A 13,676-nucleotide genomic window follows, 5' to 3' on the forward strand; every position below is an offset into this window, starting at 1 on the left:
GGTTAGATTTATACCCCGCCCTTCACTCAGAGTCTCAGAGCGGCTTACAAACTCCTTTCCCTTCCCCTCCCCACAACAGGCACCCTGTGAGGTAGGTGGGGCTGAGAGAGCTCTTGACAGAAACTGCTCTTTTTCAAGAACAGCTCTTATCAGAACTATGGCTTGCCCAAGCTCATCCAGCAGGTGCAAGTGGAGGAGTGGGGAATCAAACCCGGTTCTCCCAGATTAGAGTCTGTGCACTTAACCACTACACCAAACTGGGTCTCTAAACAATACCTCATCAAGCTTCTATTAGTGGGATAGGACTGTTTTCCCCCTCCAGGATGTTGGCAACCGTGTTTCACTTCAGGTTTTCAAACACTCCTTCAGACAGTCAAGTTGTGGCAAAGGGGCTTTCAGTTGACCATCGAAAGCAGCTATCAGGCTAAGTGAAACTGCATTCATATTTCGGTTCCTGCTCCCCCATTCTCCCACCTACACCTGAGAAAAAATTCTCACTGCCAACAGAGGAGGTTACCCTGAAAAAGTAGCAATCTCACTCATATTTCCTGCCCACTGATCTGACTTGTCACTGTTGATATTACTGAGAGGAAACAAGAAGGGCAAAGACGTGGGAGAAAAGTTTATGGTACAGGTCATGTGAGAAAGATCTTGGTCAATAAGGGATGAATTAATTCTGGACCAAGCTACCTGCTCCCTCACTCTCTGAAGCAGTTGGGTGAAAAAGTGCTTGCACATTTTCTTTTATAGCTCCATAAGGAAAAGGGAAGAAACACTGCTTTAAAAAAATAAAACTGGGAAATCAGAGATGGGTGTGGTGTATTTTAAGGGGACATTGCCTCCACAGCCTTCCCCCTGTAGCTGTGAGCCTGTTTCACATGGCCAGATTTGATTAGTGTCAATCAGGCAGTGGCTCAGTCCATATGCTTAGCATGCTGAAGATCCCAGGTTCAATCCCCAGCATCTCCAGTTAAAAGGACCAGGCAGTAAGTGATGTGATAGACTTCTGCCTGAGACCCCGAAGAGCTGCCACCAGTCTGAGTAGACAATATTGACCTTGATGGACCAAGGGTCTGATTTAGTATAAGGCAGCTTCATGTGTTCTTTCATGATCCCTGAATGTCTGGAGCCACTCAGGGAAGCAGAAAGCCTGGGCAAATATCAGTGGTTTGCTAGACAGTAACAGAAAGCAAAACAAGAGACTGTACATTGCTGAAAGTATCAGGAAAAGTAGATATTGCTTAGGGAGATTCTCAGATACCCCTTGAAACCCATGTAAAGTGGCCAGGTTGTCTGACAATATTAACCAACTCGAATGTCCTCTCTCATCTTCTACTTTCTTGACTGTCTGGTTTCCTATTCTAGAATATCTCATTTCACAAGAAACCACCCCTAATATAATTAATGACATTTCCTTATGGTAAAGGGTTGTTGTTGTGTTTTTTTTACTGCTACTTATGTTGTTTAATGGCATGGGATATCTTGGTTAATTACTCTTAGGTTCTATATAAGCTGTAGGTATATTTCCTTATGACGGTTTCAACTGTACAATCATCTATGCTAGCTAATATTTGAATTTTATTGTGCTTGATATTTGAGATGACCATATGGAACAGTATATATGCACTCTGTATATGATGGTGAAACTGCAATCAAATGTATTTTGAAAGAACGAAACCCACATAAAGATTGTCCCAGAAATCTCAAAGGATGGAAACTGGACACATCTCCAGTTATTCCACAGAGCTGTATACCCCTCCTTTCCTTATACAACACGCCGACCTGCAGACAGTGTCTTTGTTTTGGTCTTTAAAGATAGGCTAAGAAAATGTCCCTTGTAAGCTGAAAATGTTTTGCAAGTGCTCTTTGTTCACGGATTATCTGTTTACTGTCTCTAAATCATAATTAGATCATTAACAGCCCTGAACGGAATCCGTGACTCAAGTTTCTTGGATTGGGACGCAGATTTCACAGCGCAAGCCTCGCTCTCTGTCCTGCCAAAAGGGGCATCAGGATGCATGCGACAGCAGACTGTTCTGATTCTCTTCCAGCCAAAGCCATATTTACACTGTTCCATCAATTTGTTAATATTGTTTGGACCAAAAGACAATCACCCATGATTTCCAGAGACGTGCCTTTTTCAGTGCGGCAGCAATAATAATAAAAAATGGTGCAATTTGGATAACGGCCCTCATGCTGTTCTTCTCCTTTTCCTCTTCCAATTATGGAATGAGGTCGCTGCCCTGTCTTCTGAATGACAGACTGCCACAGCAACAGTTTGAATGTTGCACTGAGACAGTCCAAAGGCACTAACGAGTGAAACAGATGCAAAGCCCAGTTATTGAGTGCATCATTTTAAATGAATAAAAAAAAATATGTGGCCATATAGGACGTGCTAGTCAGTGGGTTGACTGCAATCAGCTTATCCGCTGGTGACAAACGAAAGATCACTTTTTGATCACTAAAGACATTCACATACAGAAGCCTGCACAGTGCCATGTTGACACATATTTTCAGAAATGCCCTGCATGAATCACACAGATGTGTAGCACCTGATGACAAAACATGGAAGCGACTGCTGGTTTTCCATGTTATTCTTAATCTATTCTTTCTAACTTGCTGGCTCCTTCAGTTGCCTACTCCCACCCATCCTTACTTAGCAGCTGATCAAAGATGCATGAAGAAAATAGTTTGAGACAGCCACCACTTTGAGATTATATGTGTTGCCCTTCTTTGGCCGAATAGCAGTTCGTTTGCTGGGAATCAAGGTCTGTATTGGAAGTTACTTCCAATTTATGGTGGCCCTATGAATTAATGACCTCCAAAATGTTCTATCATTAGCCTTGCTCATGTCTTACAAATAGAGGACCATGGCTTCCTTGATTTAGTCAGTCCCTCTCATATTGTCTTCCTCTTTTCCTGCTGCCTTCGACGTTTCCTGGCATTATCGCCTTTTCCAGTGATTCTTGTCTTCTCATAATGTGACCAAAGTACGATAGTATCAAGCTAGGCTGGTCAAACAAAGTATGGATTTTTGAATCACTGCCTCCTAAACTTGATATCTAGGATGGTTGCTCACCTTGACCAGTTCTGAAGCCCATTCTTATGAATCCTGAAAATCCAGCTCATTTTATTTCCTCGTAAAATTTATCTTCGTTGTGGAATAGGTAATTACATTGAAGATCCTAATGGGAAGCAGTAAGAACACTCAGCGTGCCAGTGAGATGTGCCCAGATATTAAAGGGCTTGTTCATATGTGGGCCAGACATCTATGTCATGTGGCTATAGGAGCAAACTTTGGTCTTGTCCTTGCATATTCCTTCTGTCAATAGAATGGTGTCTATAAATTAGGAATTTGTGCTTACATTGTGTAGAAGAATGCTCTACCTATGAGATCGAAATCATCAACCCAATATCACTTCCACAGAAATATAAATGGGGATGGGTAGAAAACCAATCTGAGTACATTGTAAGGAACACACCAGCAAAAAAAAAAAAAAAATTGTGTGGAGGGGACCTGTACGGATCATCACATTGGGCCCAAAGTAAAATATGAAGTTAATTTGGAAGTTCTTATTCAGTCAGAACTTCTGAAAAAAATGTCAAGGGAAACCAAAAACATTTCAGTAAAATGTTTCAGGAGGGTTTCCAAAACTGTGTGGAGATCTGTCTGGATTTTACTTTATTATGTGTGTGTGAATGCACATTTATTAATAAACAGGGAAAGAAGAAGAATGTTCAAATAGAGTTTGCCAATATTTTATTTATGTTAGATAGTATAACAAGATTGAATCCTGTGGTGTAGATCTGCCAGTGCAAGAGCATTTCTGCCAACTGAGGGAGGATAATTTCCCCTGATTTCTCACCTTGCTCAACAGCCCTTAACATTGTGCTCAATGGCATTCCATTTCAGGAGGCACATGGGTATACAGCTGGAGACAGGGACAGCAATTAACAGCACCATGCACATATAGACTTTGCTTCTATCCTCTCTTCTTGTTTGCTGAAGGCATTTCTACCTGTTGAAGGTGGGGAGGATTCTCTTCGATGAGTAGATCCCCAATCACAGATCACCGGATCTGACACGTATTTTCCATCTGCGCATGATGCAAATGTATTGCTCTTCCTCTAAAACCTAGCGTTCTTCCCTCATCACTCCTGAATGATTCCACATTAGTGTTGTTCAATATTTAAATCAAACATCGAAACTCAACTATGCCATTTTTAATTATCTTCAGCCTTTGCAGTATTTTTTTTTTAAAAAAATGTTTAATCTCTCATTGTTCATAAACTGAGAAAGAACAATTGGAAAACTACCACGCTGATATATTGGGAATGCAGAATACAAATGAGCTGCAGTAATGGAATCTTGTAGTTATTACTCAGATGTCAAAAAGCTGTTTTCCTAGTCATTTAAGTAACATATAGCTAGTGGAAGGGATTCAAGAATGTCATCTGTCATTTTGATCGAGCCATCTGGATATGGTTTAGTAACGCCGAAATCCTGAACATGTTTCTTCTAGCATAATTTCCATTGACATTGTTGGGATTTAGAGTCAAAACTACATAATCCACAGCCCCACATGATGTATCTGTGGCTGGATTTGTACATCACTCTCCAGGCATAAATTGCAGATTTTGACGCTGAATGCACCAGACATTAAAAAAGGTCTTCCTGCTAATGTAATGATAGTATGTCAGAGCGATAGTACTGGTCTCACCTTCTTCTTGACAGGCTGGTTTTGAAGATGCAGGAATCATCATCATCATCATCATCACCATCATCAATAATAACAGCAACATGGAAAAGCATTCGGATTAAAGAATCTTGCAAAATTCTCTCCATTCAGTTTTCTCTCAAAATGTTTGGGATATGAATTGGTGTACAAAGTGCCATCCCTTTGGAGCCATCATGTCACAACCCCATAGAGTTTCCAAGACAAAAGATAAACAGAGGTGGTTTCCTGTTGCCTGCTGCTGCATAGAAACCCTGGACTTCCTTGGTAGACCCCCATCCAAGTACTAACCAGGACCCACCCTACTTAGCCTCCAAGATCTGACCGGGCTGGACTAGCCTGGGCCTTCCAGGTGAGGGTGGGATATGAATTACCTGCTCATGTTCAAAGAATTGCAGTGAATCCATCACTGGACTGATTATTATTCTTATTTTTTAACTTTGGACAGTCTTTGGAACTCTGAGCACATTCCGTTTTCTGCATTTCCCACTTTGTGTCTTTTTATACCTTTTATGTTTCTGACAGGCACAAATTCATACGCACACTGTTTGTAACACCTTGTTCAAAGAGAGTGTTGCAGTCAATGCATACATGTTGGTCCCACCTTTAGGCAGTGACTCAGATCACAGGACAAAAAGAAAGGTGAGGGGATTGTGTATAGGACCACACATGCATACTCCTGCAAATGTACTTCTTTTTTAAATATTTATTTTTATTAGTTTTTGTATATACAAACAACCATATGCATCTTATGTTTCATACAGTTCAAGCCTGTCATTATAACTTAACTTGAATCCATTTACGTACCCTCGACCATCTCTTTTGATGTATCTCATCATCTTTACCTTGCACTATAACATTTACTTTATCAATCTCAGCTAGAGTTAACAGTTTGCTAGGTAATTCATTTTCATTCAGAGTTTTGTCAGATTTCCAGTATTTTGCCCATAACATTCTAGCAGATGTTACAATCATTATTATTAAATATTTGTCATCGTGTCTAATCTCCTCAGGAAGCATATTCAACAGATAATATTCTGGTTTTAATTCCAAGTTTACATTAGTGATTTCAAGAATCATCTTTTGAATCTTACACTAATATTTTTGAGCTTTGTTACAACTCCACCACATGTGGTAATACATACCAATCATCATTTTACATCCTGCAAATGTACTTTTGCATGCATGGGTATTCCTGTGGATCTTTGTAAGGAAGAAAACCAAGCAAGAACTGAAATTTGTTACAGTTTGCACATGTGATCATTTCAAGTTTATCTTAGAAACCCAAGTTAAACTGGAAGGCAAGTGAGGCAGATATGGGGAAAAATCCAGCTATGGCACAATGGAGCAGTAGACATTAGGTCGCCCTTGATTCCAGCACTCAGAGAGCAAGACTAAGCAGATCTACCCAAAATTCTTACTCAGGTCTATTCAGTGAGGTTTGCTCCAAGGGAAGTTCTCTTAGGATGTCCATGTCAATTGCCCACTTGTGAAATTAACCTTTCATTTAATGGTTGACTCATTTGACCAAAGGTCTCAAGTCAGGACACATTAAATTATTCTCATATTATTTCATCATTATTATTCACAAACACAAATTAACCCTGTTTGATTATTATCCTGATGTTGTATTCTTAGTCTCATCATACACACACACACACACACTGGTGGTGGCACTTTGTGAACATTCCACATGCTCCGAAATCAGTAGGCCCCCTGATCTGTCACTCAGAAGGTGTCCCTATCCACTGGCTGTGTTGCCTGAGTCCCGCCTCCAACATTCTAAACAGTTTGCTGTTTCTCTCCCCCCCATAGCCAGTCGGAACATAGAGGTAATTTGCATACGTGGCCTGATTGGCCTTTGCCTCTAACATTCTAAACAGTTGTTGTTCCTGTTGGGAGTCACTGAATGTGCCCTGAGGTAAAATACATATCCCAATATTCCCTTAAATGGTCACTGGGGTTGCCAATCTCCCTGTGGGACCTGGAGATCTCCCAGATATCACTGTGTTCCCCAGCCACAGCACATCATTTCCCCTACAGAAAATTTCCCAGTTATCTGGGATACAATGGCTACTTGTGCAGTTGACTGTATAGCATTATACCCTGCTGAAGTCCCTCTGCAGCCCATTGTATCTTGGATACAATTGCTACTTTGTGCAGTTGACTGTATAGCATTATACCCTGCCGAGGTCTCTCCCCACCCCAAATCCTGCTCTACCCAGGCTCTACCCCTCAAATCTACAGATATTTCCCAACCCAGAGTTGGCAACCATGTAATTGGCTATGGAACCGTTTCCCAGACCCTTGGAACCCAGAAAACATGGCATAGGAGAAAGGTGCTTTTCTACCTTAGCTGCCACTGCATAACACCCCCCACACACCCCCCCCAAAAAAACCATAAGTCAGGGGTGGAGGCAACCATACCTATTACCATGAGGCTGTCCTCCCATACTACCCTGCCTTATAGCTAAGCAGAAGGAAAAAAACATGGCTTGCCTCCCTCTATTTTCTCCTTCCCTTTGCCACCCCACCAACCACTCACCTGGAGTTTCCTTCTAGAGCTCGTTGTATTTCTTCCCACAATGGACCTTACTCCTAGTATACACACACACATTCCTTCAATGTAGGCTGATTCTGCATTGGCCTTTTCCCTCTGTTGTTTTACAAAACCCACATTGGAACAGAAATTCCCCTTTGCATTGCATGCTGTTTTCACTTCCTTTGAACACTGGATTTTATGGTACCTTCCGCATAGATTTATGGCCATTTTATGGCTGTTCAGGGGTAACTGCAATCAGTATGGCATTGCCCCAAGCTATTTGAATATGGGTTTGAGCTGCACTTTTTCCTCCCAGTTGAGAAAATGTGGAGCAAATGCTAGATGCAGAATCGCCCATAGTCACCACCAAGAAGAATTTTGCAGTGGCTAAAGTAATCTTTGGATCCTCCTCCTTTAACAGAAATGGTATTATCTTAGTTCTGTCAACAGACAGTAAGTTCCTTGGGATTGGATCCGACACATATACTAAAATTGGAAGAATAAAGAGAAGATTAGAACGGCCCCAGCAGAAGGATGCCATACATATTTGTGAAGCTAAACTAAATGAAAGCTAAACCAAACCATACTGGGGCTTGCCTTAGCTCAGATTTTTCATGTTTTAGGAATCATTGTTTCTCTTTCACTCATCTGAAGCTACCAAAGGTAGCTGCAGTCCCCTTGAAATTTATGAATCTAACAAAGGAACGGCTCCAATTGATTTGCCAATGCAAAGGTCTAAGCCAATCACAATTCATTTTCTGTGTGTATTTCATGCACCTACTTTAGCAATTTCATATGGCTATTTTGTCTGGCAAGCACTCATGAAAAATTCAATTGCTAGGCTTGTAAAATCAGAAAGGTCTTGTATCTGTTAGATTTGCTGTGGAGCACTTGTCTGAAATGGAAAGAATGGGAAAAGAACACAAGGCTGAAAGTCACTTTTTATGGGGATGTAAGGCATATCCAGAATATGATATCATGTGCTGATCAGAGCAAACATTTTGAAAAAAAATTAAGTGATGTAATTAATAGGGTGTTTTCAAAAGACAGTAAATCTATCTGCTCCAATGCCACCGCTCCTATCAAGGCACAGGGAATTAATTAATAAGGTACAAATCCCCTAATGCACTGACTTGTTTGGAAGCATTTTGCAATATTGTATTAACCTTTACTTTTAATCTGTGCATTCCTGATATGAGTCTCCTTGAACATTAAATTAAGAACAACAGCAAGAAAGTCACATTCCAACGCTTAAGCCAACAAGATTGGGATCATGTTTGCAACAAGGGTACATCTAGGTATAGGTCCAAATACCCTGTGCAAAACTTTTTTACTATATAACAAGTAAAAGGAAATAACAATCTCAGTTAAAAGGCACAATGCACCAAACAGCCATTTTCCAGCAAAATTTGCACTGCAGATCCATCCTCCCCCCTTCTTTTTTAGGTAGTAAAACATTAAGCAACAGAGAACAACTTTTTAAAAAGCAAACAAAGAAAAGTGCATTTTGCTAACTGACCCTGTTTATCCTTTTAACTGTGATCTATTATTCCTAACTTTTCTTCATGGAAATTTTACTTGGTGTGTTTTGAGGGAAGTTAGGCCTCTCCTTTTGAGGTACCCCACCCACACACACACTATCTCCATGTTCCAATTGCCACCTGTAATTTACCTTTCATCTGAAAAGGACCCCTCACCCAGTCCTGGTGAAGAGGTTCTGTTTCATCCAATCAGTTCCAAGCTCCTTTTTAAAAAACAAACAAACAATTTATTAGGATATATTAAAAAGTTAAACATATATCAATACTTACATCGTTATACATCCTTTCCTCCTCTTCCCCCCCCCCTTTTTGGCTTCCCACAGTGCTCCAACCTCCAGCTCAATTCTTATATTCACTTCATACCTCCCTTTTTCATAATACATCTATAGGTAACTTTTCTTTCAACTGTTATTCATATACATTTATCTATTTTCTACTATCTTTTGGTTTTCAGTAGTTATCAAAGCAAATCAAATTGTCTTTTACATCCCAGTATTTTCCTAAGTATTCTTTAAAGTCTTTCCAGTCTGCAAAAAAATTCTTCTGCTTCCAAGTTATTAAGTTTCCTTGTCATTTTGTCCATTTCAACCATAAAAAGTAATTTTTTTTATCCATTCCCCAATTTCAGGGACCTTGTCTTGTTTCCAACATTGGGCATAGCTCCAAGCTCCTTTTTGATTGGTTGTTGTTATCCTGTAGAAAGCAAGCCTTTTCAAACCCTTATTCTAGTCATGCCCTGACCTGACCCAGATGGCCCAGGCTAGACTGATCTCATTAGATCTCAGAAACTAAGCAAGGTTGGCTCTGGTGAGTATTTGGATGGGAGACCACCAAGGAAGTCTATGATTGCTACACAGAGGCAGGCAAGGGCAAACCACTTCTGAACGTCTGTTGCCTTGGAAACCCCAAGGGGTCGATGCATGTCAGCTGTGACCTGATGGGATTTTCCACCACATGCTCCTCTTTACTTTTATGTGTCTGTCTCTTTCTCTTTTGTACCTTTCTTAGACACTGTCTGAAAAATAAAAATTCCACTTTCAAACCCTGCAAAATTATTATTGTGTTTGGGATATGAATTGGTGTACAAAGTGCCATCCCTTTGCTCCTCCCTCCTTCTAGGGGTGCCAACTCTGGATTGGGAAATTCCTGGAGATTTGGAGGCAGTGCCTAGGGTGGGCAAAATCTGCGGAGGGAGCTCAAGAGGGATGTGATTCTATAGAGTCCAAAGTTGCCATTTCCCCCAGACAAATTGGAGATCAGTTATAATTCTAGGAGAACTAAAGTCTCCACCTGGAGGTTGGCAACATTAGCTATAAAGTTAGTTTTTGAAAGGCATGTAGCATAGTATTCTCTGGCATTGCCTGGGGCTTTCTGGGCTGTGGCTGAAGAAGATGAGGAGATTGGATTTATACCCTGCCCTTTACTACCCAAAGGAGTCTCAGAGCGGCTTACAATCTCCTTTCCCTCCCCCTCCCCACAACAGACACCCTGTGAGGTAGGTGGGGCTGAGAGGGCTCTTGAGAGAACTGCTCTTGAGAGAACAGCTCTGAAATAACTTGTGACTGACCTAAGGTCACACAAGCAGCTGCATGTGGAGGAGTGGGGAATCAAACCCGGTTCTCCCAGGTTAGAGTCCGCGCGCCTAACCACTACACCATACTGAAGCATGCTGGGGATACTTTTGTCTTGTTAATGGGCCAGTATTGAAGCATGATGCCCCCTCGTCCCTCCCTAAATGGCATTCTTGTGTAACACTGGAAGAAAACCTTACTTATATAAAACACTGACAGACAGAATAATTGTATAGAACCAATACGACTGCCTTGCTCCACTAAAAGTTTTTTTAAAAAACCACCCAGAAATCTAACACAGCACAGCTTTCTTTAAATATTGTATAGACCATTAAAAATGAGCGAGGGCAAGAAATTAGGAAAACGAGGCTGATGGCAAGAGCTGAACTTTGATCTTGCAAAGGTAGGGATTTATTTTTGCTTTCTCTGCCGGGCGACTCAGCAACTTGTCCTCTCTCTCAATCAGCACTTCTTTGATAAGTGCTTTAAAGTATGTGTTCACTGCACATTCTTCCCCCTCGGGAATTGAAGTTCAGAGGAGGAAATTCAAGCTCAAGCTATCTGGCAAAGCAAGCAAACATGAAACAATGTGACATATAGGCTGTAAGTCATTGTCTTAACTGAACAATATGCCGGATCACAGATAGAGGAGACGTGATCAGCCCTACCCTGAAGGGGGAAAGGGGGGGGGAATCTTAATCTTCTGTGGTAGAAATTAATATGTGTGGATAGATAGATAGATAGATAGATAGATAGATAGATGATAGATAGATAGATAGATAGATAGATAGATGGTTATAGTTATAGTTATAGTTATTTAGGTTGTTTTGGCTCCTATTCTTTTTATGCTTTATCTCTATTGAGTATTATCCTACCTTAAGTTAGAGGAATTTCATCCAGCCTAAGGAAATTTCCTTCTACCGAAGTGGCTCTTCTCTCAGGGGAAGAACCACTTACACTGGAGGGAGGCCCCTTAATCAGTGTCACTGGTGAACAAGGTAATTCATGCCATAGTATTCCCTGTTACTAAGTATGGGTATGAAAGATGGACAATGAAAACGCTAACAGGAAGAAAATTGATTCCTGTGAAATATGGAGCTGGAAGAGAGTTTTATGGATACCGTGGACCACCGAAAAGACAAATCAATTGAAAAGACAGTAATGCTAGGAAAAGATGAAGGCAGCAGGAAAAAAGGAAGACCTAGCAGGAGATGGATTGTTTCAATCAAGGAAGCCACCACGGCCCTCGGTTTGCAAGACCTGAGCAAGGGTGTTAAGGATAGGATGTTTGGGAGGTCCTTAATTCATAGGACTGCCATAAGTCAGAAGCAACTTGACAACACTTACACACACACACACATTAAACTGGAATAAGTTTACAAATTTTGCTTAGTGAACAGTAGGATTGCCAGGTCCCTCAGACCTGCTAGTGGGAGATAGGGGGATGAACTTACCAGGAGTGGAGAGGAATGCTGACAATACATGCAAGATGTCTACATGACTTGGAAGTGACGTAGGCACATCAGGGACATTGGGGTGACACTTTAGTTTTTGGGCAAAACTCTATGGTAGAATTAGCTTTTGCCATAGAGTTTTGCCCAAAACCCAGAGCATCATCCCCCTCCACGTCACTGACGTGCCTATGTCACTTCCAGGTCATGTAGGCACATCACATTTATTTCTGGCTTCTTGCATTTTTTTGGGGGGGGGATTGGGTGGGTAGAGAGGAGCACCTGAAACTGGGGGAACCCCACCCACACCGGGGGGTCTGGCATCTGTAGTGGATAGCTTAGTGCCTACTTCCACTTCTTCTAATCTCTTGATCACCAATCAAGACCCCACTATTGGTACTCAGGTTCCTCTTTCTCTAACTGACCAGTACTTCTCAAAGTTGCCCTGTTATCTATGGGTGGAAATAATTTGCAAAGGAGGAAAGAGACCCAGACTATACAACAGTTGGTTATCCCTACAGGCCTGTCCTTCACCTTGTGCAAACTATACAGAACAGTGGGTAGAAAACCAGTATTGCCACTGTTCCTCCCTCCTCTGCTCTGCTCCTTTACCTCTCACATAGAGTTGCAACTGAATTACAACTGATCTTCAGACTACAGAGCTCAGTTCATCTGGAGGAATCATAGAATCATTGGAAGGGACTTCCAGGGTCATCTAGTCCAACCCCCTGCACAATGCAGGAAATTCACAAATCCCCCCCCCCAGTGAACCTTTTTCCATGCCCAGAAGATGACAAAAAAATATTTCCAGGATCCCTGGCCAAACTGGCCTGGAGAAAAAGTGGTGATCAGCATTTCCCTGGGCATGTAAGAAATGGCTTCTCTCCATGGTGGACTCTATGGCTTTAAACTCTTAAGGTTTCAGTGTCTGAGAAGATTGATCCTAGGGATGTGCATTCGGTTCGTCTGAACCGAATGCACTCCTGAAAATGGCCTATTCGGGCCCCTTTCGGGCTGCTGCGAGCCGATTCAGATGAGAGAATCTGAATCGTCTTGCCACCGAATTGCCGCCGAACTTCCGTGGCAATTCAGCCCCATTCTACTAGGAAAAAGGCCCGTTGTGGAAATAAATACAATGACCTCTAGAAAGAGGCTCTGGGCGGGTGCCCCGGCCTTGGACACTCAGTGTCAATTTGCTGTGGCAACCTCAGCAGGGTATAATGACACTGAGTCCACCATTTTCTCCAGAGGAACTGATCTCTGCTACCTAAAGAACAGTTGTAATTTTGAGTGATCTCCAGCCCTCACCTGGAGATTGGCAACAATGGTTCCCCAGAAGGGAATGGTTGGTTTGGAGGGTGGAGTCTGTGGCTTTGTACCTGTCCAAGGTCCCACGCCTCCTGAAACCTCCCCTCTCCAGGTTCCATCCCTGACATCTCCAGGAATTTCCCATCTGGGGTTGGCAACTATATCTCCTTCCCAACCAATCATCAACCTACCTTTATTTTCCCCTCACTCTTCAGCTTTCCACCCCCCACACACCTGCAGCCTCTCCCGTGCTCTGAAGCCCTGACTGCTATGTCAGATTGGCTGTCATACGGGGGCCACCTCAGCAGCATATATGGATACAAAGCCCATCATTTTCTCCAGGGGAACTGATCTCTGCCATCTGGAAAGCAGCTGTAATTCTGAGTGATCTCCAGCCCTCACCTGGAGATAGGACACATTTTACCTCAGAACAGTAAACTGTTTAGAATGTTAGAGGCAAAAGCCAATCAAGTTGCATATGCAAACGACCTCTGTGTTCCGAGGCAAAGGCCAATGAGGCTGCATAT

This window comes from Gekko japonicus, unplaced genomic scaffold, assembly GCF_001447785.1.
Source record: "Gekko japonicus isolate JY-2015 unplaced genomic scaffold, Gekko_japonicus_V1.1 scaffold192, whole genome shotgun sequence".
Lineage (NCBI taxonomy): Eukaryota > Metazoa > Chordata > Lepidosauria > Squamata > Gekkonidae > Gekko > Gekko japonicus.